Source organism: Papaver somniferum, chromosome 1 (assembly GCF_003573695.1).
Source record: "Papaver somniferum cultivar HN1 chromosome 1, ASM357369v1, whole genome shotgun sequence".
In the NCBI taxonomy this organism is placed as follows: domain Eukaryota; kingdom Viridiplantae; phylum Streptophyta; class Magnoliopsida; order Ranunculales; family Papaveraceae; genus Papaver; species Papaver somniferum.
This window is the reverse complement of record NC_039358.1, coordinates 30,107,622-30,133,374: the sequence shown is the minus strand read 5'-3', so window position 1 is coordinate 30,133,374 and position 25,753 is coordinate 30,107,622. Positions and strand designations below refer to the sequence as shown.

General features: G+C 37.1%; 1 non-coding gene and 1 pseudogene across 1 annotated transcript; one reads left to right on the top strand and one right to left on the bottom strand.

The window, feature by feature from the left end:
- Window positions 1-2,134: 2,134 nt before the first annotated feature.
- TRNAT-UGU lies at window positions 2,135-2,206 on the bottom strand. The gene has a single exon. It is a non-coding gene; the product is annotated as a tRNA-Thr (tRNA).
- A 232-nt stretch (window positions 2,207-2,438) lies between these two features.
- The window catches only part of LOC113275574, a 29,627-nt pseudogene continuing 6,312 nt past the window's right edge, over window positions 2,439-25,753 (top strand).

The following is a 25,753-nucleotide window of genomic DNA, read 5'->3' as shown; positions in this document are numbered from 1 at the left end:
TAATAAGATACCGTTGAATATGCAAACTACTATTAATATAATATCCAAATTTTTCTTTCATATCGACAAAGACTTGATTTTCTGATCGGGGTTATAATAGTCAGAGCCAAAGAAGGGAGGCGATAGAGATGAAGAAGGTAAATAAATTTAGGGGTTGTTGGTAAGGAAATATATACTAATCAGTAGAAATGATTAACAATATCTAACGACTCATCTAAATCGGTTTTTAACCGATGGATTCGGTTCGGCTTTTAGGATAAACAAGAATCGAACCGAGAAATGAATATTTTTCATTAAAATTGTTGATTACCCTTAATTTATCTGTTCGGTTCGGTTTTCCTCATATTCGGTTAAGTTTGGTCTGGTTTCTTGTGTAAGATAGTGTTAGAATTACCCCCACCCTCCCTCTGTCTCTACAAATAGAAGAAAAAAACTTAAAATATTAAATGGGAAGGGATCGTTTAACAAAAGGTTTTGACAAAGTCTTTCGACAAACCTTACTTACCTCTGGATTTTAGACATCTACTGGTTAAGATAATTGATGACATGGCACGTAATTTAGTGTTAGTTTGTGTTTGGTCCGTCATTTTCCTCTGCCTATCTCCTCTCCCACTCATATATAGCTTTAGCCCTAGATCAGAGAAAAAAGATTAAACTTACTATTCACAACAACCTGAAATCCAATGCTCAAAATTGAGCGAACAATACAGAAAACCCTAAAACAATATGTACCAAAACAAGAGCTTGATCAGAAAAGGACCATGGCCACATTATCAAATTTAGTACCAACAAAATAAACATTAGCACAACCAAACCAATACCTTAATTACACCATGAAAACCAAACTGATCCGTATGAAAACAATTGATTTGTATCCAAGTTTTTCATACAGTTTAAATATGATCATCTTTACAAGATGAAATCAGTGGTTTTTAGTCTAGATCATCATTAATTCAAACCCAATGATGCCAATATGGGTATATACAGAGTTCTGTACTTCACATAGACTGTACTTACTAAGCTAAATTATCCATCAAACAGTCAATATCTATCAAGCTAATCATGATTGTAATACACTTAAATAAAATACATTCTTATTTGATAAAAAAAATTTGATCGCATTTAACTATATTTTTCTTCGTTTGATCGTCCTTCCTATGATACGCGATTTTTGATCACATTCAACTAAAATTTTCTTCGTTTGATTGTCCTTCCTATGATACGAGATTATTAAAGTGATTAGCCAAACACATACTAAACATAAATCATGTGCCATATCATCAACTATGTTAACCATCAGATGTCTAAAATCCAACGGTATGTAAGGTTTGTCAATACCTTTTGTTAAGCGATCCTGACCCATATTAAATATCTTTGGCATTACAAGTCATAATTTAACAAAATTTCATATATATCATAAAGCTATATATTGACAAAAATTAACTAAAAAATGAACTACCTTACGTGTTCATTCTATAAAATGAACTGCTAGAATGAACTACAGTTACGAATTCATATACAAAATGAACCCCCAGAATGAACAATCATTTACAATCCATTCTATAAAATGTTACTAGTTCATTCTACAAGAATAATGTTGTTTATGAGTATGAATCACTACTATTGATACCGTGAAAATTAAAGCTTCAAAAAATAGTGAAAGTAATACTCATAATATAGATCTCGGCAAGGATTCTAGGTAAAGGAATCATAGTCAAAAGCAAAGCTTGATCCTGGTTCTAAATTTTGAATTGTGATCAGAGAGATTTTACCATTTTTAAACAAATAATATCAGCACGTTTTCTGTCATATTGTAATTTGGCATGTGCAATAAAATATAAAAAACTTTATGAGCTCATATTTTCTCCTGTCATATTGTAATTATGAGCAAGAAATATAAAAACTCCGGGAGCTCATATCAACACGTTTTTTTTTTCAGAAAAGAAATGTTGTGACCCCTATTTTCATACTCAAGAATCTCAAGTCTTTTGCGGATGCTGGAGAAAAAAATGTAAAATTGATGCCATATCAGCACGTTTTTTTTCACAAAAGAAATGTTGTGTGACCTCTATTTCCATACTTAAGAATCTCAAATCTTTTGCGGAAACCGGAAAAATAAAAAATGTAAAACTGATGCCCTCACGCAGGATTGAACTGCGGACCTTCAGTTTACAAGACTGACGCTCTACCACTGAGCTATAAGGGCAGGCTTGATGGAATTCAGAGAATTGAACTTGGGTCCTTTCCCATCCTAAACCTGGTGATCTCCATCGAGTAGAAACTCCAAACATACAGTATATGGATTTTGGACTAATTGGTTAATTTGGGCCACGGACATATTTTGGGTCACATATTTAGACCTGAATGCGTCTAAAACCCTGCAAACCATTTCCTCTTTTCACGGCTTCCATTATCAGAAGACAGAGAAGAGAGAAACGATGAATACACACGGAAACGAAGAGCAAGAAGATGGAGATGAGAACCGTGAAGAAGTATTATTCTTAAATGAAGAAGCTGTTCTTGAAGAAATCAATGTTGATGAAGAAGGTGAAGTATTTTTTTTTTTTGGATTTCCTTTTCGTTCTAAATCTTTACTTCAGACACCATCTCTTACTCACTGCGTCTATGATATCAGATCTTCCTGACGCTGATGAAGGTATGTATCAATATATATATCAATCAGCTTGAGCAATTCTTCTTATATAATGTTTTCGTTTTTAAAATTTTATTGGGTGTGGCTGCAGATGAACCGGATGATTCGATGCACATATTCACAGGCCATACTGGTATACTTATTATTTAGTGTTGTTATGGTTGATAGTTTGACAATCTGAGAGCTGAATTAGGCACTTCTGATAGGCTCTTCTGATATAACTTTTGTTTCATACTTCTTACACATTCTTAGTGTTTGTTTATATTTGGTAGGTGAATTATACACGGTGGCATGTAGTCCTACTGATGCAACCCTTGTGGCAACTGGAGGAAGAGATGACAAAGGATTTTTATGGAAGATGGGTGTAGGAGATTGGGCTCAAGAACTCCAAGGTAATACTTTTTCTGTTTTCTTGAATTGTTTTCTGTTTGTACGTGCACAGTATGTCATCTTCATGTATTTGTAAAAGGAAGCAATTCGTTCTATTTGCAGGTCATAAAGATTCTGTGTCCAGTTTAGCCTTCAGCAAAGATGGGCAGTTGCTAGCCACATGAAGCTTGGATGGAACTATTAAAGTGTGGGACGTGCCTTCAGGTAGTCTCAAGTGTACACTTGATGGTCCTGGAGGGGGAATTGAGGTGACATATTGACGAATACAACTTTTTTTTTTTTTTTTTTTTAAAGATCTCCATTTGAAATCCTTTATTATTTGACTATCTTCTATACTCTCAGTGGGTCAGGTGGCATCCAAGAGGACATGTCTTGGCTGGGTCAGAAGATGGCACTGTTTGGTTATGGAACGCTGATACAATTGCGTATCCCAATTGTGTTCTCTGGTCATGCTGGCAGTGTTACTTGTGGTGATATCACCCCTGATGGTATTTTTCAATGTCAAGCTTGCTGCGTTAATAATTATTCATTACCCAGTCATAGGATGTAAACTCCGTTCTTTATTTGCTTGCAGGTAAAACAATCTGTTCTGGCTCTGATGATGCATCTCTAAGAGTGTGGAACGTTGAAACGGGAGAGAGCGTGCACGTTATTAGGGGTACTTAGGCACTGTGTAATCTTTTTTTTTTCCTTTCCATCCTGCTGTACAAATTGCTGGCTTAAATCGACTGCACTAAGCAGTCATGACACCCCTATTAGATGACAGTTAATCAACTGTCATCTAATAGGGGTATGCACCATGTACTGCTTAAGCATAAAAATTCTATTATCTTGTTTTTATTTTTTAATTTTTACTTGAATCTTAAAGGATTTCCTCTCTTCTAGGTCATCCATATCATACCAAAGGTTTAACATGTTTGGTTATCAGCTCAGACTCTAGTCTTCCTATAACAGGATCGAAGGAAAGTTCTGTTCACATAGTGAACTTAATAACTGGGATGGTCTGGTTCCTTCATCACCGTCTATCTTATTGTTTTTCACTATATTAATTCTCAGTCATTTATTGTTTTCTTTCTGAAGACTGATGCGTAAACCTGATAAGAGAATTTGTGTTTACATATATGGTGGTGCATAAACTTTACAGGTTTAGTGGCTCTAAAATGGTTTTTCTTCCTCTCAGGTGATTAATTCTCTACTATCTCATTCTGGCTCTGTTGAGTGCATCGGCCTTTCTCCCAGGTATTTTTTCGTTTACCTGCACTGAGCTAAATTTTTTTCAAAATAGGTTCAAGTGATCAATACTTAAAATACACAAATGCGAGTCTTGACCAATTTAATCGCATCCTGTAGAAATCCTCTCATAATTTAGCTTTCATTTGTAGCCATCCTTTTGCTGCAACTGGTGGCCTTGATCAAAAACTCATCATTTGGGACCTGCAACAATCCATTGTACGCTGTACATGTGATCATGAGGTATGGCTCGATGGGCCTTGGCTAAGATACATCCTCGATTTTCTCTTTGATTACATTTTAGGAATCAAGTGGTCATGGAAATTATCCATTAGCTGTTATTTTCATTGAGATGAAGTTGATGTGTTCACTAAGTTGATCATCCTGATAGGAACTCAATCGAAAGTTGGTTGGGTTTTTGTTGGTGAAAATGACTGAAATGTGTGGACTTTAGAGAGTTTGAAATATTTTTCTTTTCTCACGATAACCTAAACAAAGAAAACTTCATCACCATGTGAATTCAGTGTTCCGCCTTGCGAATAAGAACTACTCTTTATTTTCACCCTACTGAGTTGCCTCACCGTGGAAAAACTTATAATGCCAAATCTAATGATCTTAAATTACTGTGGATACCAAAAATGACACTCAACCGTGGCGCCAAATAAAAGCCGATACAACTTAGTGTCCCAGGATTGCCTCCATTTTATCTTATCTTAGCTTCCTTAATTTGTAAGTAAAGAATATATGTGTAATTTCCACCTCCTAACCCTAGTACATAAGGAAAAAGTTCAAGAGAGAGAGGGGAGAGAGACACATGGAGGGAGGCACATCATCTTCTTCTTCATCCATCTCCTAGAGTTAGAGCTTCAACAATATCCCATTAATGGAGTCCCATATAAACAAATATATCATAGTGAAATCCATGGATGTAGATCACATTGATCGAACCATGTAAAAGACCATGTCTCATTCACATTTCTAGCATTTATTTTCATAATTTGTGGAGGAATCAACTTTAGATCTAAGAAATATCAAAATGGGTATCGCTGTAGGAAAATCTGCAGTTACATTTTGGCGGAGGGGGAGTAAAGGATTTATCCTGTCTCTAATTCTTAATCCAAAGGAGATTCGTCAAAGTTTAGTTATAATCATTAACAAATCCCACTGGATCCATGAGCTTCAAGGGAAAACAGGGAAGATTGTGGGGAAAATACACTTTCAATAGACAGATAAGGGAGCCAACGACAGGGGATGAAGAACAGATTTACAAAGCGACGTCGGCAACTAGATCAAAAGGATGAATTCCTTTCCTATTCCTCTAATTTTGTGTTTAATCTTCTTAGATCTGTGGTTTTTGAAACAAAAATTTTAGGGAAAATTATTCAAAAACCAGTTTATGTTCTTACTAGAACCTGATTTATCTAGCGAAATCTTTATCTAAAACAAGTTTTGATTACAGATTTGAACCAAATAAGTTTTGTTTTACAAACCCAATCATCGGATTTCAAAACATGGAATGTAAAAACCTGCAATCTATTTGGGGAAGTTTCCACGAAAGGACTCATTCTTAGCATAATAACAAACATCTCAAACTTACTCGGATTGTTCACTAACTTGATTGGTTGTTTGCAGTATGAATGATTAAGTCCTCCTTTAAGCATGTGTTGTTTCCATCGAAAATAGGAATGCGATGCGTAAATTGTAAAAAAAGAACTCATCTCGTGGATAAAAGCTCCACTTCAACCTGACAGTTCAATCCCAACAAAGAAAGGCACACCACATCACCGACGAAGAATTAGCTCCAAGGAATCAATAAACAAGGTCAAGTTTTGGAACAGTCCAGGGCAGCTCGTCAGAACCAGTCATCTCGTTCCAAAAAAAGAAGCAGCAAAGGGAAGCGGATTCTTGGCGAAGAATAAAGCCCGGGAAAAGATCAGATATGGAAGAAGAGTGATAGACGAAGTTTACTTCGTCAGACGTTCCAGCGAAGGCAATTCTTCTTTGAATCATGATTGGCGAAGTAGCAGCAAAGTAGGGTGGATAGTTTGATCGTCTTCGTATGAGCTTTCAAGGGTAAAGGAAGAAGAACTTCTGCGAAGTTTACTTAGTCAACAACTTTGGTAAAGGAAAATCAACGAAGTATTTGGAAGAAGTTACTTCGTCACCAATTTCGACGAAGATAAAATAGCTCAGACCGTCCAGGTAAACTCGCCGGAATTAGAGCAAATGGTTAAAGCTACTTCGTGGAGTAGCTTCGTGAATATTTACCCCGCGGGAATGATTCACTTCTTGAAGTATTTACCTCGTGAAGATTTAAAGCCGCTTCGTCGACAATAATTTCGCTCAAAAGAAGTGGGCGAAGCATGAACCGTAAAGGACAAAGAGGACCAGCAACTGGCGAGATGATTCACTTCGTGGAATACCCAAAGAAGGATATGAGAGGAACTTCGTGAAAGGGATACTTCGTGAATATCAAGAAGAGGACGACGGGTAAAAAGGAGTATTCTTTCTTATTTTTGATTTTAAAATTTGTTGCAGGGATAATCAGTTATGATTCGAAGACACAAAGCGGTAAAGCCGACGAGGCCGTTGCCTACGAAGTAAAGCCGACGAGGCCGTTGCCTAGTTGCTGGTAGAGTTGAAAGATGGTGCTATAGTTGGATTGAAAAGAGAGGAAGATTGAGCTTTAATGGAAACTGCTGCTGCTTCCGGGAACAAGGGAGCAACCATGGTTGATAAAACTTTAATGGACGATGCAAAGAAAGCGGAGGAAGAGTTGCATCAATAGAAACTACTTCGTGAAATTTACTTTGTCATGGGGAGATAAACCAAGTTCCGACAAATAGTCTGTTAACACAAACCAATGCGCAACCTTTAGAAGCACGAGGCAGCGAAGAAGCAAGAGGCAGCAGATCATAATTAAGCTAAGTACCCTTTCCTTGAATATTTATCTCTACTTAAAAACACTTTCAATCGCACAACACTTTGGAAAAATGATTTTCACAAACATTTTCAATCGTAAAATTTCAAAAATTATTGATAAAATGCGATACAATTATATGAAACGAGATACAAATTAGAAAATCGAGAAAACCCCCGCATATATATCAATTTTAATATTTTTTTTGGATATTTGCTTTGCTTCAAATGATATGATATTTCACATGGAAAGTAGCAGGATGCTAGAAAAGGGGCATAAGACCCTATACAAGTAGAAGACAAATGCAAACGACCTCATTAGGATCATTTCCATGGGAGGTATCTATCAAATCAGATGAAACAAGTCATACAATGGAAACCAAACAAACAAAACGATTTGAACTTGCCCATAAATGAAACTTTTGGATCTTTAAAATTTTGAATACTAATTCTTATTTGCATTACAGCATAGCACGAGGCAGAGAACAAGGATTGGTAGTTTCATATGATTGATAGAACATGGGGCAATACTTCTTATTCGCATTGAAGGACGATAGCTTCTTATATTTCTTATATTTCGAGGATTAGTACTTCTTAAAGGACACTTCCAACTTCGTACAAGACAAGGCTTCGGAACTTCGCAAAAGAATAGAGGAAAGTATACACTTTTCAAGTTAGCATTCTTTCGCTCGTTCCTTCACCAACAAAGATCAACGACTACTCCAACAACACGCGTCTCGTTTCAACATCAACGACAAAATGGATTTTTCCTTAAGGATCGCTCTTCAAGCAATGCTCAAGGAAAAAAGGGAAAAATGTGGATATCAAAAATGACACTCAACGCGTGGCGCCAAATAAAAGCCGATACAACTTAGTGTCCCTAGGATTGCCTCCATTGTATCTTACCTTAGCTTCCTTAATTTGTAAGTAAAGGATATATGTGTAATTTCCACCTCCCAACCCTAGTACATAAGGAAAAAGTTCAAGAGAGAGAGGGGAGAGAGACACATGGAGGGAGGCACACCATCTTCTTCTTCATCCATCTCCTAGAGTTAGAGCTTCAACAATATCCCATTAATGGAGTCCCATGTAAACAAATATATCGTAGTGAAATCCGTGGATGTAGATCACATTGATCGAACCACGTAAAAAACCATGTCTCATTCACATTTCTAGCATTTATTTTCATAATTTGTGGAGGAATCAACTTTAGATCTAAGAAATATCAAAATGGGTGTGGCTGTAGGAAAATCTGCAGTTACAACACTACAAGAAAAACTGGATTAAGCAACCTGGCAGTTTTGGTTGAAAAAGCCCATATTGAATCGCTCTAACCCTTAGAGCGACTTAATTTGGCTCTCGCTCTTAAGTTGCAAAAGGTGGGATCTCTATAGGTCTAGAGCAGCTAGGCAATTGCTTTAATAATCAACCAACTATCATGTAGCATCTCCTTTGTTCGTTGCTTCATAGCTAGACCGACTCACCTAGAGCAAGCAAAATAATCATCGCTTCATAGCTAGACCGACTCACCTAGAGCAAGCAAATTAATCATCGCTTTATAGCTAGACCGACCTGCTTAGAACAAGCAAAATAACCATCGCTTTAGATTTAGACCAACCATACTTGAGCAAGTGAAACGCCGATCGCTTCATAGATAGACCAACCAAAACTAGAGAGTGAAATACCGATCGCTTCTTAGCTAGACCAAGTACCCTTTGAGCAATTAAAATAAATTCTGATTGCTTCATAGCTAGACCAAGCAACCCAAGAGCATTTAAAATACCTATACATGGCCTGAAGTTGGTTGCTTAAACCAAATTTTTGTACTCCTGGTTTAGAAATCCGAAAATTAATTACATTTAAAAATTAATACTGAAGGTAATTACTAATTAAGATTTCATAATTATAATTATCCACTTCCAATTAATTAAAACCATTCCTTAATTACACGTGGTATCAGTATCCCCACCCAAGCAAATTAACTTGTTACAAAAAAAAACAAAAACCATCGAGTTAACCAAATTGTTTGCAAACCATCCCCGAAAAGAACAAGAACCATACAGGTCCATACAGGTCCACACAAAAAAGTAACAAAAGGATCCAGTGAAGGAAATGGACCTATATGTTCACCAAAATAAAACTGCACATTCAACATTCATCCTATTCATCCTCCCCTGACAATTCATTCTCCTAATTATCATTAGCACATCCATCTGCCTGCAAATCATCATCGACCCCAACATAATTGTTCTCATCTTCTTGCAAATCATCATCGTCCCTAGCATAGCCATTTTCATCTTCTTGCACATCATCCCAAGTAAATCGATCATCAACTTCATGTTCACCTTCATCTTAGGACTCATCTTCTGAATCATCTGGCACAGGTTGACAACCAAGCGTCTGCAAAACATCATTCAAGTACTCTCTGAGATTACGCTCCCTCTTTTGAAGCTTTGAGATTTCTTTGTCTTGCTTCGCAACTTTCTTCTTTTCAGAGTCCAACTGTTCTTGGAGAGCAACCATTTGTGCTTCATTTTTCTCATATAAGCTGAAGCGGGCAACAACTTTTGACTTACGAGTACGCTTAGACCCTATACGACGTGGATCAACAACCATTGCAAATATTTCCTCAGGTGTGTAGTTGACTTCTCCTCGGCGAACCTTCTCACTGATCTGGTTCATCTCTTTCTGCATACAAGTTGTAAAAACAAGCAACTAAATCAAAATTCAAGCTTATGTAGCTACTATGAAGAAAATGAAGAAAAGACAACAAAACAAAACTACAGTAATAGAATAAGCAGTGCCCAAATAAGTGGCATGTCTGTGAGTCTGTTACAAGTTGAAGATAACTTAACCAAGTGAAAAGGCATGTGTCTATTATATCTGCACTATCTCTTTATTTCTTTGCAGTTTCATTTTATTTCCTAAAAAGATAAAGTTTTTGCGACCATCTCCAAACGGATTCAGTTAAATATTGCAACATCTGCTAATCAAAGTCTTAGGAAGAATGAAAACATTGCCATCATACCAACAGTAAGAAATGCATAGCCAAAAAGCTACACAAATTTGAGCTACACATTGCTATCAGACCAACAGTAACAGATGACACATGCTGCGTATCTGGACCTTGTAGCTTGGGATGCTTAGTTCACATTTAGACCAACAGTAAGTCTCAAGCATTATTCAAATTTATTACTAGTATGAAGGAGATTCGTACCTGCCAATCTTCACACAGTTTACCAAGCTTCTTAGCCTTGTGGGTTACCATGAACATACTGAGTGGATCAATCTGGAGATTTTTGCGCGCCTAATGAAATAGAACTTGTGAGTTTACCACCGTTAAAAGTAATTAACACATGAAGAACAAGGAAAAGGCATCAATGAATAATTTAAAACTTACCCTATCATACGCTTTTCTGGTGAAACTCTCTGTATGATGAGTGCTAAAAAGTGCATATTTCTATATATTTTTCTTGGCATTTAACTCATCTTTTGTGCATTAATTCTACATTTTATCCCATATTCTGTATTTTCATTGTTTTCAAGAATAAATATTTTTATTAATTAATTTTGTATTTTTAGGTACTAAATAAAGCTTGGATGAATTGTTGAGCGAAAAGAGCAAAGAAACGGTCAAGACTCCCGCAGGAAGGCAGCGAAGAATGATGTTTTCAAGAGCCGGATAAACTAGAAGTGGGCTTGAAGAGGAAGAATTATTCTTAAAGAAGATATGGGCTTGGCATACCCAAGGCCCAAAACCCTCACCCAAATCCAATTCCTATATCCATACCCGTTTCCCTTTCTAGCCGTCAGATTGGATCATCTCAGCACCCTACGGTCGCTTCATCGTCGTGCATCGAAGTCTGAAGCTCCTGTCAAACACTACAACACCTAACTCCATCTTGAGCCGTCAGTTTCGTTGTATCGGGCATCCAACGGTCGCTTCCCGCTTCCTTCCATCTCGCCGTTAGATCGATCCATCATCTTCGCATCCAACGTCTCATCCTCGCTGTTCATCAACAATTGCTAAACCCACTGAACACCCTAGCATCTAGGTTTATAACCCAAAACCAAACACACCCCTATCCCTAATTCCATCGACTCCATCTCCATCTTCTCCACTCCGTCTGCAACAGCCTCACCTTCACCACCTGATCCGCCACCAACAACCTGCCGCATCAACCACCACCGAGCTCTCAAATAACCAACAACCCCATCACCCCATCATCCATCACCTATTCCCTTCTAATTTCAGAGACCTAATTCACCTAATTCATTCGCCTCTTCTCAGAAACCCTAGGCGTGTGAGTTTGGTAAATTAGGTTGAGAAATAACACAAATTGGAGGCATGGGTAGCATCAGGAGAGTCAGAAGAAGAATGGGTCGACGTACAGAAGCCATTATCAAAGATTAGGTAAACTGAATTTCAATTTTCAGAAACCCTAATTTACTGTTTTGGGGGTTTTGCTTGTAAAGTGTAATTGAGTATAAATAGATGCTTTGGTATGTTGTAATGGGCATGCCTGGACTAGCCAGAGCACCACCAAGAGGCCTGGAATAGCCAGGACCTCAACTGTTAATTTTGTTTTCAATATCAGTTCATTTTAAATTTCAGTTGTTCAATTCATCATGTTCTAGTTTAATTGCTAAGGGGGAGATGAAATCATGATGCTTCTGCTAATTCAATCCAAGCTAGATATTGTGCTTGTTGTGCTGAAATGTTTAGGATAGTCTTAATCAAAGAACATCCTTTAGGTTGTTAAAACACCTAAGTGGCTTCTCTGCGGGTAGTTTCAGTGTGAGAGCCCCAACTATCACAAGGTTTAGAATTATCTTAGTGCCTCTAGCCTCCTTTCTAACCCAACCCTTTGATGAGCAGCAGGCATAGAACCTCCACTGCCATCTAGTTAGTCAGAAAGCCTAGAAGCTGACTGATAACTAACAAGGGACAAGAGCAGTATTGAACTGAGATTGCCTTAGCATAGGTAAAATGGTGGATTTGAAGCCTTAGTACCCTGCCACTGTTACCTTTACTTTCTGTCACTATTTCAGTCACATACCAAAACAGCTCAGTTGTGTTTCAACACAACACAAAATTCATTCCCACTGTCACTAGAAAAGTAGAAACAACATTTGCACCCTCCAAGTCCCTGAGGACTTTCCCTTTCTTCCCATCACTAGCTACATTCGACCATGTATACTTGCAGGTGTAGTTGTAGCTTTCTTAAAAACCTACCACTGTACCATTGGTATGGTTCAGAACTTGTGCCTTACGTGCATCCCTTGATTTCTCAGACGCAGCCTACAATTAAATATAAAAATGAAAATTAAGAGACACTCCTTCACCAAAAATATAGCTTTTTACTGTTTCTTATGATAGAGAAATCATAATCAGATTTACAAGCAACTAGCTGGACACCGCAGCTCCATGTTAAAGGTTAACACATAAAATATAATTATCTAAAATGTCAATTCATTGCAAAGGGTAAGACCAGCAAATTTTATATACCTTAAACTTTACATTAGTGTTAAAGAAGTCACACATATAAGCCCAATCATCAACATTGCGGATTCTTGGGGATGGATGTCGCAAAGCTTCCTCATGACTATTAAACGTTCTGTAGTACCCCGCCAACTCAGATCGATATCTAACATAAGCCAACCTCATTTGTGTTCTAATAGCCTCTTCAGCGTTTTCATCATCAGGTACTAAGATATAGTAATCCTAGAACAAAAAAAATTTGTTAAATAGTGACCAGTGATCAAAAAATTCCAAAGAACTAGAAAAAAATAGAAACGGTGAATTAAGTATTAACCTGACAAGTTTAGATACTCTTGCTATCTTTTCTTCAGGCATGTTTATAAACAAACGCACAGTCAAAGGGAAGTTGTCACTTTGGCGCACCCACATTCCTATCATGAGAATATATTCAAGGCTTAATGTACCCACCAAGCTCTTTTCAAAAACTTCCACTTTCAGTTTATCCGTGTCAGTATCTCTAATTGCAACTTTAGGAAGGGTGGTAATACCCCTAGTCTCTGTGCAAGAAACGGACATCACCCAACAAAATCAGTTTTTAGGATAATCGTGTTAACTATCAACTATGACAGAATAGATAGAAGTTAACATATTTTACTTATAGCTGGTGGATGGGCAGAATCAGTTTCCACAGGAGAATTTGAAGCTTCCTGCGAAAAACCTCGACGACTTAACTCTGGTGATATATCTTCATTTTCAGCCAACTGAGTTTGTTGTCGATGAGACAATCGAGGACTCCTACGAGGTGTTGATTCACATGCATCATGAGCCAATAGAGTACGTCGTAGAGGACTCCTACGAGGTGGTGACTCACGTTCATTACGAGCAAACTGAGTATGTCGTCGAGGAGACACCCGAGGACTGCTGTGGTGCACAGATGTCGGTTGAGAAGCTGAAGTAGAACGCTTCCTGCTACGATTTTCAAACTCAAGACGCTGTGGATGAGATAACTGCCTAGAAGCAGAACGTTGACTGAAGTTGCCTTCAACATCATTATGTGGTGGAACAGATGATTGACGCTTTTCTACATCACCCAACAACAATGATCGTTTTACTTGAATTAAACTTTGGGGCCTTTGAGTACTAGCTGCTTGTAATGCAATATCTATCACTGACTGTCTTATCTTAACGGCCTTTGAGGAGTTGTTACTGCTGAAGCAGGTCGCTTCCTGGACTTTGATACATTTAAAGACGTACCACCCATTGCTGCAGTAACCCCGTAAACAAAACAATTAGATATGAAAAAAAATGAAATGATACGATGAACAAAATAAGGGAGAAACTACGAGAAAGGGGAAGGAATATTGTTACCGTTTACAGATCGCATATTAGCCGGTGCCCTTTCTTGTGTTGGGGGAGAAGAAGAGTACTGTGGAGTGGTCATGGGATCACCACGGGAAACTTGTTTCACGTGACCACCTCTATGTCTATCCATTTCTGAAAACAAAAATAAGGCAAATCACTCAACAAGCTAAACTTCATAAGTTTACCAGCACCCAAAACTTACAGCAAAGGTATAAATGACAAAAAAAAAATCTATAAAACTTAAATGTTCTTTCTTTTTTTAAAAGAGAACTATACAAAGCTTAAAGCAGCAAAAAAGATACATCAAAAGAAAAGAAAAGAAAAAAACCCTCTATTTCTATCCATTTATAAAACAACTATAGGGAAATCACTCAACAAGCAGACTTCACATTTACCAACACCCAAAACTTATAGCAAGGGTATATGAACTTCAAAGTAAAAATCCATGGAACATAAGGTAAATCAAAGGATTTAGAGTTCTTCCTTTCTTTTTAAGTTACAGGAGAAGTTACAGAGAAAGAAGAAAAACAAAAAAAAAACAAAGGTTAATGGAAGATTCCATCCAACCCAAAAAAAAATGTAAAAGAGAATTAAACAAACATCAAAAGACAAAAAAGAAAAAAAAAATTAATCCCCAAACTGAACCCTAGGCGGTGGAATCTTAAAATAACATACATGCCTGCTCAAAATGAGATCCTAAGCTTAAAATCAAAGCTTAAAGTAGCAAAAAGACAACTTCAAAGACTAAAACTAAAACTAAAAATCAATACTTTTGATGAATCCCCAAATTAAACCCTAGACAGTGAATCTAAAAGATTAAAATCAAAGGTATGCATGCTCAGATAGAAAACATGAACTTAAAATCGAAGTAAAGAACAATGATTTACCCAAGAATATAGAGTGCAATGAAGAGAGACTCTCGATTGTCCTGCAGCCGCTGCTACTAAACCTAAAAGAGAGAGAGAACGAGAACTTAAAAATGTGAAGATGAAACCCTAGCTTCTAACTTATACGACTCATACGGGTGAGAATATAGTCGATAACTTTTGTTCCCATTTCACATGGGGTGGAAACAAATTTACTCGGGGAGATTTCGCGCTCGGGAAAATTAACAAAATTTGAACCAAATTTTTTTGGCCTGTGAGTAAGAAGTTGGGGGGAATTTTGGCTCGCCAAATTACAAAAATTTAAACCAAATTTTGTTTGGTACATGTTGGAAAATTTGGCGCCCATCCAAATTATTAAAATTTAAACAAAATGTTATTTGTCATGTGAATCACATGTCGGGGTAATTTGCGATTCAACAAAATGTTCCAATTCTACGATTGGCGACCAGAAAAGATGGCGATGTAATTTTTAGGTGGGGAAAAATTTATATGATACAAATAAGCGCATACAGAAGTTACCGGCCACATGATGCTCGATATTTTTTCCGCACTTTAATTGATTTTTTAATATAAGTTGAGTTGATATCAAATTATGAAGCATTTTACGTTAAACATAGTGATTTTATGGTTTTTGTCAAATTTGATTGAATATCATATTTTGTCAAATTTAGATTATTCGCGGGGTCCAATTTCTTCAATTTTAATTGAATTCATATTAATTTTAGGGTTCTCATTTCAATGAATTCATATTAATAGTAGTCCACTTCCGGCCAGGTTTCGAGCTTGGAGCCACTTTCATTCTCGAAGTCGACAGAAATGGGTTTGTTTAAGGTTTCAGAGAATATTTCGATGGAATCTTACTTGTAAATGGGTGGATTCATCGTTCTTACGAAGCTTCTAACTTATCGTAGTCCACTTCCGGCCAGCTTTCGTACTCAGAGTCACTTTCTTTCTCGAAGTCGACAGAAATGGGTTTGTTTAAGGTTTCAGAGAATATTTCGATTGAATATTACTTGTAAATTGGTGGATTCATCATTCTTAATAGTAGTCCACTTCCGTCCAGCTTTCGAAATCGGAGCCACTTTCTTTCTCGAAGTTGCCAGAAAAGGGTGTTTAAGGTTTCTGAGAATATTCCCATGGAATCTTACCAGTAAATGGTGTGATTCATCCTTCTTACGAACATTCAGACTTATAGTAGTCCGCTCCTGGCCAGGTTTCGATCTCCGAGCAAGTTTCTTTCTCGAAGATGACGAATTTGTGTGTGTGAATTAAAGCTACTTCATGACCTGTGTGACTACTCTAAATTATTTCACGACCTATGTGACTAGTCGAAATTCAATCCGAAAACACAAAGAGAAAGCACAAATGCACGAAGAGAAAGCACAAAGAAAACACACTTTCTTATGATACCCTCTCCAAGATAGAAGGTGAATTAAGATGCACTTGAACTAATCTTAAGATACTATCTCCAAGATTTCTTGGACTAGTTAAGTTCATATTTAGTAGATGCATTTGACAACTTTTTATTTATGTGGGCATAAATGGGATGTCCCTGTAACCCTTCGTCCCTCCAAAAAATGCGCACGCAAATCGGCTAAATGTGCAAAAACGTCGATCGGCATTATTTGGGCACAAAATAGAAGTGTAAAATGTAAATTTGATTGAATATCATATTTTGTCAAATTTAGATTATTCGCGGGTCCAATTTCTTCAATTTTAATTGAATTCATATTAATTTTAGGGTTCTCATTTCAATGAATTCATAATAGTAGTCCACTTCCGGCCAGCTTTCGTACTCAGAGCCACTTTCTTTCTCGAAGTCGACAGAAATGGGTTTGTTTAAGGTTTCAGAGAATATTTCGATTGAATCTTACTTGTAAATTGGTGGATTCATCATTCTTACGAAGTTTCTGACTTATAGTAGTCCACTTCCGTCCATCTTTCGAAATCGGAGCCACTTTCTTTCTCGAAGTTGCCAGAAAAGGGTGTGTTTAAGGTTTCTGAGAATATTCCCATGGAATCTTACCAGTAAATGGTGTGATTCATCCTTCTTACGAACATTCAGACTTATAGTAGTCCGCTCCTGGCCAGGTTTCGATCTCCGAGCAAGTTTCTTTCTCGAAGATGACGAATTTGTGTGTGTGAATTAAAGCTACTTCATGACCTGTGTGACTACTCTAAATTATTTCATGACCTATGTGACTAGTCGAAATTCAATCCGAAAACACAAAGAGAAAGCACAAATGCACGAAGAGAAAGCACAAAGAAAACACGCTTTCTTATGATACCCTCTCCAAGATAGAAGGTGAATTAAGATGCACTTGAACTAATCTTAAGATACTATCTCCAAGATTTCTTGGACTAGTTAAGTTGATATTTAGTACATGCATTTGACAACTTTTTATTTATGTGGGCATAAATGGGATGTCCCTGTAACCCTTCGTCCCTCCAAAAAATGCGCACGCAAATCGGCTAAATGTGCAAAAACGTCGATCGGCATTATTTGGGCACAAAATAGAAGTGTAAAATGTAAATTTGATTGAATATCATATGTTGTCAAATTTAGATTATTCGCGGGTCCAATTTCTTCAATTTTAATTGAATTCATATTAATTTTAGGGTTCTCATTTCAATGAATTCATATTAATAGTAGTCCACTTTCGTCCAGATTTCGTACTCAGAGCCACTTTCATTCTCGAAGTAGACAGAAATGGGTTTGTTTAAGGTTTCAGAGAATATTTCGATTGAATCTTACTTGTAAATGGGTGGATTCATCATTCTTACGAAGTTTCTGACTTATAGTAGTCCACTTCCGTCCAGCTTTCGAAATCGGAGCCACTTTCTTTCTCGAAGTTGCCAGAAAAGGGTGTGTTTAAGGTTTCTGAGAATATTCCCATGGAATCTTACCAGTAAATGGTGTGATTCATCCTTCTTACGAACATTCATACTTATAGTAGTCCGCTCCTGGCCAGGTTTCGATCTCCGAGCAAGTTTCTTTCTCGAAGATGACGAATTTGTGTGTGTGAACTAAAACTACTTCATGACCTGTGTGACTACTCTAAATTATTTCATGACCTATGTGACTAGTCGAAATTCAATCCGAAAACACAAAGAGAAAGCACAAATGCACGAAGAGAAAGCACAAAGAAAACACACTTTCTTATGATACCCTCTCCAAGATAGAAGGTGAATTAAGATGCACTTGAACTAATCTTAAGATACTATCTCCAAGATTTCTTGGACTAGTTAAGTTTATATTTAGTACATGCATTTGACAACTTTTTATTTATGTGGGCATAAATGGGATGTCCCTGTAACCCTTCGTCCCTCCAAAAAATGCGCACGCAAATCGGCTAAATGTGCAAAAACGTCGATCGGCATTATTTGGGCACAAAATAGAAGTGTAAAATGTAAATTTGATTGAATATCATATTTTGTCAAATTTAGATTATTCGCGGGTCCAATTTCTTCAATTTTAATTGAATTCATATTAATTTTAGGGTTCTCATTTCAATGAATTCATATTAATAGTAGTCCACTTCCGGCCAGATTTCGTACTCAGAGCCACTTTCATTCTCGAAGTCGACAGAAAATGGTTTGTTTAAGGTCTATGCATCCGTCGAAAAGTGATGCATGAGGTCCATGCATCCATCGAAAAGTGATGCATGTGACAATGCATCCATCGAAAAGTGATGCATGGGGTCCATGCATCCGTCGAAAAGTGATGCATGAGGCAATGCATCCATCGAAAAGTGATGCATGTAACAATGCATCCATCGAAAAGTGATGCATGAGGTCCATGCATCCGTCGAAAAGTGATGCATGAGGCTATGCATCAGTTGAAAATGTATGCAAGAATGATATTCAGGAACTTGAATAAAATTTCATGAGGTCGATGCATGAAAATGGTAGCATTACAAAAGAAAACATTCCAAATTACATTCCCATTAAATAAGAACATTCCAAATTACATTCCCATTACATAAGAACATGGTAGCATTACAAAACAAAACCATCCATCTAGTATTCCAAACGGGTTATGAGAAACTTTCGAAGAATGCGGTAGTGAGCTTCGTATTTGAAATTCTTTCCTTTCCATCTTCGCCATTCCAACATCGAAAATTAAAATAAGAAATCATATGCAAACATTTAATTCTAACATACAAGGTTCGGCTTGTATTTTAATTCACACACAAGTCGAACCTGAATAACATTAAGTTCGGCTAATAATTTCTTTCCCATATAAGTCGAACCTTAAAATTTTACAGAGTTCGACTCATAATTTCTATCACATATAAGACGAACCCTACACTGAATTTATAGACAGTTGGCATTGAAAAAATTACCGTCATTTTAATCGAATGTCTATTAACTTTAATCAATTTCACCCGTTATCTATCAATTTTATCCAATATCGCTCGACCTTACTTTATTTTCCTTGAATTCCATGGGTTTATATGGTTAACTATTAAATCAAACCGGGTGTCTATCTAGTTCACTTAATTTAGTTTTTTATCAGTCAATCTTACCCTATGTCGTTCGGACTCACTTAATTTGTCTCGAACTCCATTTCTCCTGTTATCAATTACTTTATCCGAATTCGAAACTCACCATCATTGTAGTACAACGGTAAAGTCACTAGGTGATATATCAGTGACTTGAATTCAAAACTTTCCCTAATGACTTGAATTCAAAACTCGCCAACATCAAATTTTTTTACCGATAACAAGAAGAAAAAAAACGTTATTGATACGTATGAAATTCATTTTGCCCAAAAGGGAACCTCAAAACCATACATATGGGTCGCCATTTCATTTTCAATTTCTTTGAATCTCATTGTCAATTTCTTTGAATCTCAACAACAGAACAAAAAGATGAATCCGCATGATATTGTATCTAGCCATTTGAAAGCCAGACTCTTCAATCGTATGGTTGTAAAGTCATGCGGATTGCTACCTTATCCAACAGTGGAAAAAAAATTCCACCACAACTTTTATGTGGCGCGAAAATATCTTGGGTTGATGAATTGGCGGGAGCGTTGTTGCTTTTTTTTCTTTTTTGGGTGAAACCTAAAATTGAAACCCTGAGGCATTAACTCTCACCTTCTCTTGGAAACCTCTTTTATCTCTCAGAAACAAAAACGAAAAGCAAAATTGAAGCTTTCATCCTTCTTTCGCTTTTGATTTACTGGGGAAAAGTCTTTCATCTTCGATTTCGTTCATTTTGGAATCAAAGATCCCAAAGAGAGAAATCAGGGTTCATAAATGTCTCTCTGGTTTGGTTTTCAGTATGTTTTAATCAAGGGATTTTTTTGATTTCGATGTGGATTTTGATTTAGAAGGGTAAATTGATGTTTTCTGAAATTCGAAACCGGGGAAATTGATGTTTTGATTTATTGTTATTTTTCTTTTGAGAATCAATGTTAGGGTTTGGTGATGAAGTGGGTATGGATTGGTTTTTCCATCATACTACGTCAAACCCAATTTTCTGTCAATTGAGAAATGATTACATGTGAGAATTTCTGTGTTTTTTCTTGTAATTTTACGCATTAAATTTCTGTACTCAACTGTGAAGTTCCCGGATCTTGTGAGAGTCCTCAATTGAGAAAATTGATGCTTATTAACCTGTGGAAAGATAATTTTGAGTCTATATTTCTTGAATATCAGGGATGGGTGATGTTTGTTTTCTTTTTCCTATGGATTTCAGTTATTCAAACTCTGATTGTGTTTGTCGAATTATCTGTCATTTCTGATTTTGTGATATGGTGATGTTGATTCAAGGATGTTTTCATGGCCAAATTTATACAATTGATAGAGATTTGTACATCGAATAAGGCGATTATTAGAATTACTGGGTATATATTCAATCAATTCTTCATTTGGAAACTTGGAGTTTTGTTGACATTGTTTGCGAAGTATTACATTGCATTCTTCATTTAATCTTCCACCTGAAATTAGCGTTGTCGAACTGAATTATATGTCATATGTGATGTAGTGATGTTGATTCAAGGATATTTTTATTCCCAAAGTTACAATCGATGGAGATTCGCGTACATGGGCTATGCGATTAATAAAATTACTGGATGAATTTCAACTTCATTCAATGAATTCCCCTTTTCATTTGGAAACTCAGAGTTTCCTTAATTGTTAACTGGTTCTTAAGAGCACATGTAGTGGTGTTGATGCTAGTTGTGAGAGTACATGTTTGGATCATGCATTAGCTTTTAGTTTATATTCTTTGGTTTGAGTTCTGAATTCTTCATATGTTTAAGTTCTTAAATTGATTTTCCAAGGCTGAAAATGTTAAAGATATTAGATAATTTGTGATGGTCTAGATTAGCTAAAACACCCATGGGCTTATCTCCATTGATTGGGCCCAGTCTAGAGATATCTAGACTCTTCTTTTTTTTAGTTAGAAATTCAATTGTAGACTCTAGAATATTCCATGTCTCTAGGTCCCTTGGTCATGGTCTAGAATATTCAATCTCTAGACTAATCTTAGATTGATCAAGTGTTCTCTAGAATGTTTTATTTCTAGAGTGTTCCATTGATCCTATAAATAGGCAATCAATGGGTTCATTTTGATCATCCAACAACAATCAAAAACTCAAGTGAGTGAAGAAGTGAGTAGAGTGAGAGCTAGAGTTAGTAAGAGCCAAAGAGCCTTTTGTAAACATAGTGAGCCAAAGAGCTACACTAAATTTCCTTGTAAACATTTTCCATTTCAAAAATTAATCAAAGCCTCACTTTTCTTAAACCAATAATTTTCAATTAACCAACCTCTTTTCCTATACCCATTTCTCAAATCATTTCCATAAATCCCATCACACTTCCGCATTGCGCCAACAAATTTGGTATCAGATCAAACCTAACCCAGTAATCCTAAAACTCTACCCATGGCAATTAACCAAAGTATTCAAGGTTTCAATTATGCCCAAAGTCTAATTCCAATTTTTGATGGTGAGAGTTATGATTATTGGAGTTTACAAATGAAAACATTATTCATTTCACAAGACTTATGGGATTTTGTAGAAGATGGTTATAAGGTACCCGAGTCGGCAGAAGCTCTATCGTCATGGACGGATGCAGAGAAAAAGGAGTACAAAGAAAACAAGAAGAAGGATGCTAAAGCACTACTATTTCTACAACAAGGGGTAAGCAAAGCTATTTTTCCTCGAATTTCGGTGGCGAAAACTTCAAAGGAGGCCTGGAATATTCTCAAAGTAGCATTCCAAGGATCAGAAAAGGTAATCTCCATTAAACTACAAAATTTATGGCGAGATTTTGATAATTTACTTATGAAAGAAAATGAAACTATCCAGAATTTCTTTTCAAGAGTTACTGGTATAGTAAATCAAATTAGTAGTTATGGAGATACCATAGAAAATAAAAGAGTTGTAGAAAAGATTTTAAGGAGCTTACCGTTCAAATTCGATCACATCGTCGCTGCCATTGAAGAGTCCAAAAATTTATCGACTCTCTCGGTACACGAATTAATGGGTTCACTCGAGGCGCACGAGAAAAGGATAAATAGGTTCACGGAGAAACCATTGGAGCAGGCATTTCAATCAAAAATAAATTTCAGTGAGAAGAAAAATACAGAAGCCAGAAAAGAAAGCTCCAGAGGGGGATCCTCATCCAACTCGCAGTACGAGAAAGGGTCGACGTCAACTCAAGGACCCAGAAATTTCTACCGCAGACGTGGAAGAGGAAAAGGAGGTTATAGAAACAATAACCAAAGGTACGGAAAAAATTGCTCCTCAAATCTCCGATGCAGTGTTTGCAAAAAGTTTGGCCATGCAACTGAAAATTGCAAGTACAAGTGCACCAAATGTGATAACTTAAATCACATGGAAAAAGATTGTTGGCTTAAAAATAATGAAGCCAATTATTCCGAGAAAAATGATTCTCAAAATCAAGTATTTTATTCCTTCCTCACCTCGCAACAAGAAGTGCAAGGTATATGGTATGTCGACAGCAGATGCAGCAGCCATATGACAGGAAACAAAGAATATTTCGTAAAATTGGAGGAGCAAGAGATTCCACCGGTCAAGCTCGGAGATGGAAAGTTCCAGAATGTTGAAGGAAGAGGAGTCATATCCGTACGTACAAGGTCAGGTAAAACTCGATACATATCTGATGTTCTTTATGTTCCTGGCCTAGCTCAAAATTTATTTAGTGTTGGACAACTTATAAGAAAAGGGTACTCACTACATTTCGAAGACGGAGAATGCACAATTTATGATAAAATTAACAAGCAATTGGTGGCAAAAGTAAAAATGTCAGGAAATTTTGTCTTTCCCCTATCTATGCATCAATTGAAAATTGTGCAATGAGTACCAACCATATTGACGAAGGAAAGCTATGGCATTTGAGATACGGGCATCTAAACTACAGATCCTTGAAGGTTCTTAAATCAAATAACATGGTAATTGGTCTTCCCAATATCATCGGTGGAGATAAAATATGTGAAGGCTGTATTCTTGGGAAGTTTCATAGACTTCCATTTACAAACAATCGTGGAGAGCAAGAACCCCTCGAATTGGTGCACGCCGATATTTGCGGTCCGACAAGAACAACCTCACTCAACAACAGAAGATATTTTCTTTTATTCGTGGATGATTATACCAGGATGATGTGGGTGTATATTCTCGAGCAAAAGTCCGAGGCATTCACTAAATTCCGAGAATTCAAGGCGCTGGCAGAGAAGCAAAGTGGCCATCAATTGAAGATTTTCCGTACAGACCGTGGTGGAGAATTTACTTCAAAAGAGTTTATCAACTACTGCAAAGAAAATGGAATTAAGAAGGAGCTAACCGTTCGATACACTCCACAACAAAACGGCGTCGCGGAAAGAAAAAATCGTACGATCGTGGAAATGGCTCGGAGTATGCTAAAAGCAAGGAAGCTACCTAATAGCTACTGGGCAGAAGCAGTCAACACGGCGGTTTACATCCTTAACCGTTCTCCAACAAAGGCAGTTCTCAACAAGACTCCATATGAAGCTTGGCATAAGAAAAAGCCCGAGGTAACTTCTTTCAGAATTTTTGGTTGCGTTGCATATTCACATATTCCATCTCACACAGAGAAAAGTTTGATGAAAAAGGAGAAAAGCTAATATTCATATCATATAGCGAGGAGTCTAAAGCCTATAGACTTCTAAAGCCAGATACAAATGAACTGGTAATATCAAGAGACGTTATCTTTGATGAATTCAAAGCTTGGGATTGGAATGATGAACCAGATAACCACGAGTCTCCACTAGTCATCGAAGAAGAGCCAGATCAGCCACGTCAGGAAGAAAGTACTCCACCAGCAAGCCCGAGGTCTCCTAGTCCAACACAACAAAGTCCAAGTTCATCGGAAGCAAGTGCCCCACCTAGAAAGGTGCGTTCCCTAAGAGATATTTATGAAATATCTAATTGTGCATTTATAGCACTAGAGCCTCAAAGATATGAGGAAGCGGCAAAAGAAGAAAAATGGAGAGACGCCATGGACGAAGAAATGCGAGTAATCGAGAAAAATAAGACATGGGAGCTTGTTAATCAGCCAATTGACAAAGAAATAATTGGTCTGAAATGGGTCTACAAGACAAAATACAACGAAGATGGTTCGATTCAGAAGCACAAGGCAAGGCTAGTTGCAAAAGGATATTCCCAGCAACCAGGAATCGACTACAACGAGACATTCGCCCCAGTCGCTCGCATGGAAACAATCCGAATGGTGTTAGCCTTGGCAGCTCAACTCAAAATGAAAGTCCACCAATTGGACGTAAAGTCAGCGTTCCTGAACGGAGAACTTGAAGAAGAGGTGTACGTTGAACAACCACAAGGATATGTCCGAAAAGGAAAAGAAAAAATGGTTTATCGTCTACGGAAAGCACTATATGGCCTGAAGCAAGCACCGCGTGCATGGAACAGCAAAATCGACAAGTATTTCCGAGATAATGGATTTCAGAAAAGTCCAAGTGAGCCATCCCTCTACATTAAAAAACAAGGTACGGATTTCCTAATTGTCTGTCTCTACGTTGATGATTTAATTTACGCCAGCACAAAACAAGAGATGGCAGAAAATTTTAAGAAGGAGATGATGAAAGAATATGAGATGACAGACTTAGGACTTATGCGATATTTTCTTGGGATTCAAGTAAAACAATCTCCAGAAGAAATATTCATTTCTCAAGAAAAATATGCGGAAGACTTACTGAAAAGGTTCAACATGATGGATTGCAAACCAATTTCAACTCCAATGGGTACTAATGAGAAGTTGATAAAAAATGATGGAGCGCCAAAAGTAGATCCAACCTTATTCAGAAGTCTAGTCGGCTCACTGATCTACTTAACAAATACAAGGCCAGACATCGTCAATGCAACCAGCATTGTTTCTCGGTTTATGAGCGAGCCAAGCAAGTTACACTACGCCGCCGCAAAAAGAATTCTTCGATATATCAAGGGAACAAAGAATTTTGGCATCAAGTATACAAGAGAAAAAGATAATGATTTAATTGGCTTCACAGATAGCGATTGGGCAGGTTCTATTGAAGACCGAAAGAGCACATCAGGCTATGTTTTCTGTATGGGAACAAAAGTTATCTCTTGGAGTTCCAAAAAACAAAGTACGGTGGCACTATCGTCAGCCGAAGCAGAGTACATAGCATCAACAAGTGCAGCATGTGAAGCAGTATGGTTGAGAAGATTAATGGCCGACATACAACAAAGGCAAAATCAGCCGACGACTATCTACTGTGACAATATGTCTACAATTGCTATGACAAAAAATCCAGTCTTCCACGGACGAACGAAGCATATAGAGCTACGACACCACTTCATCA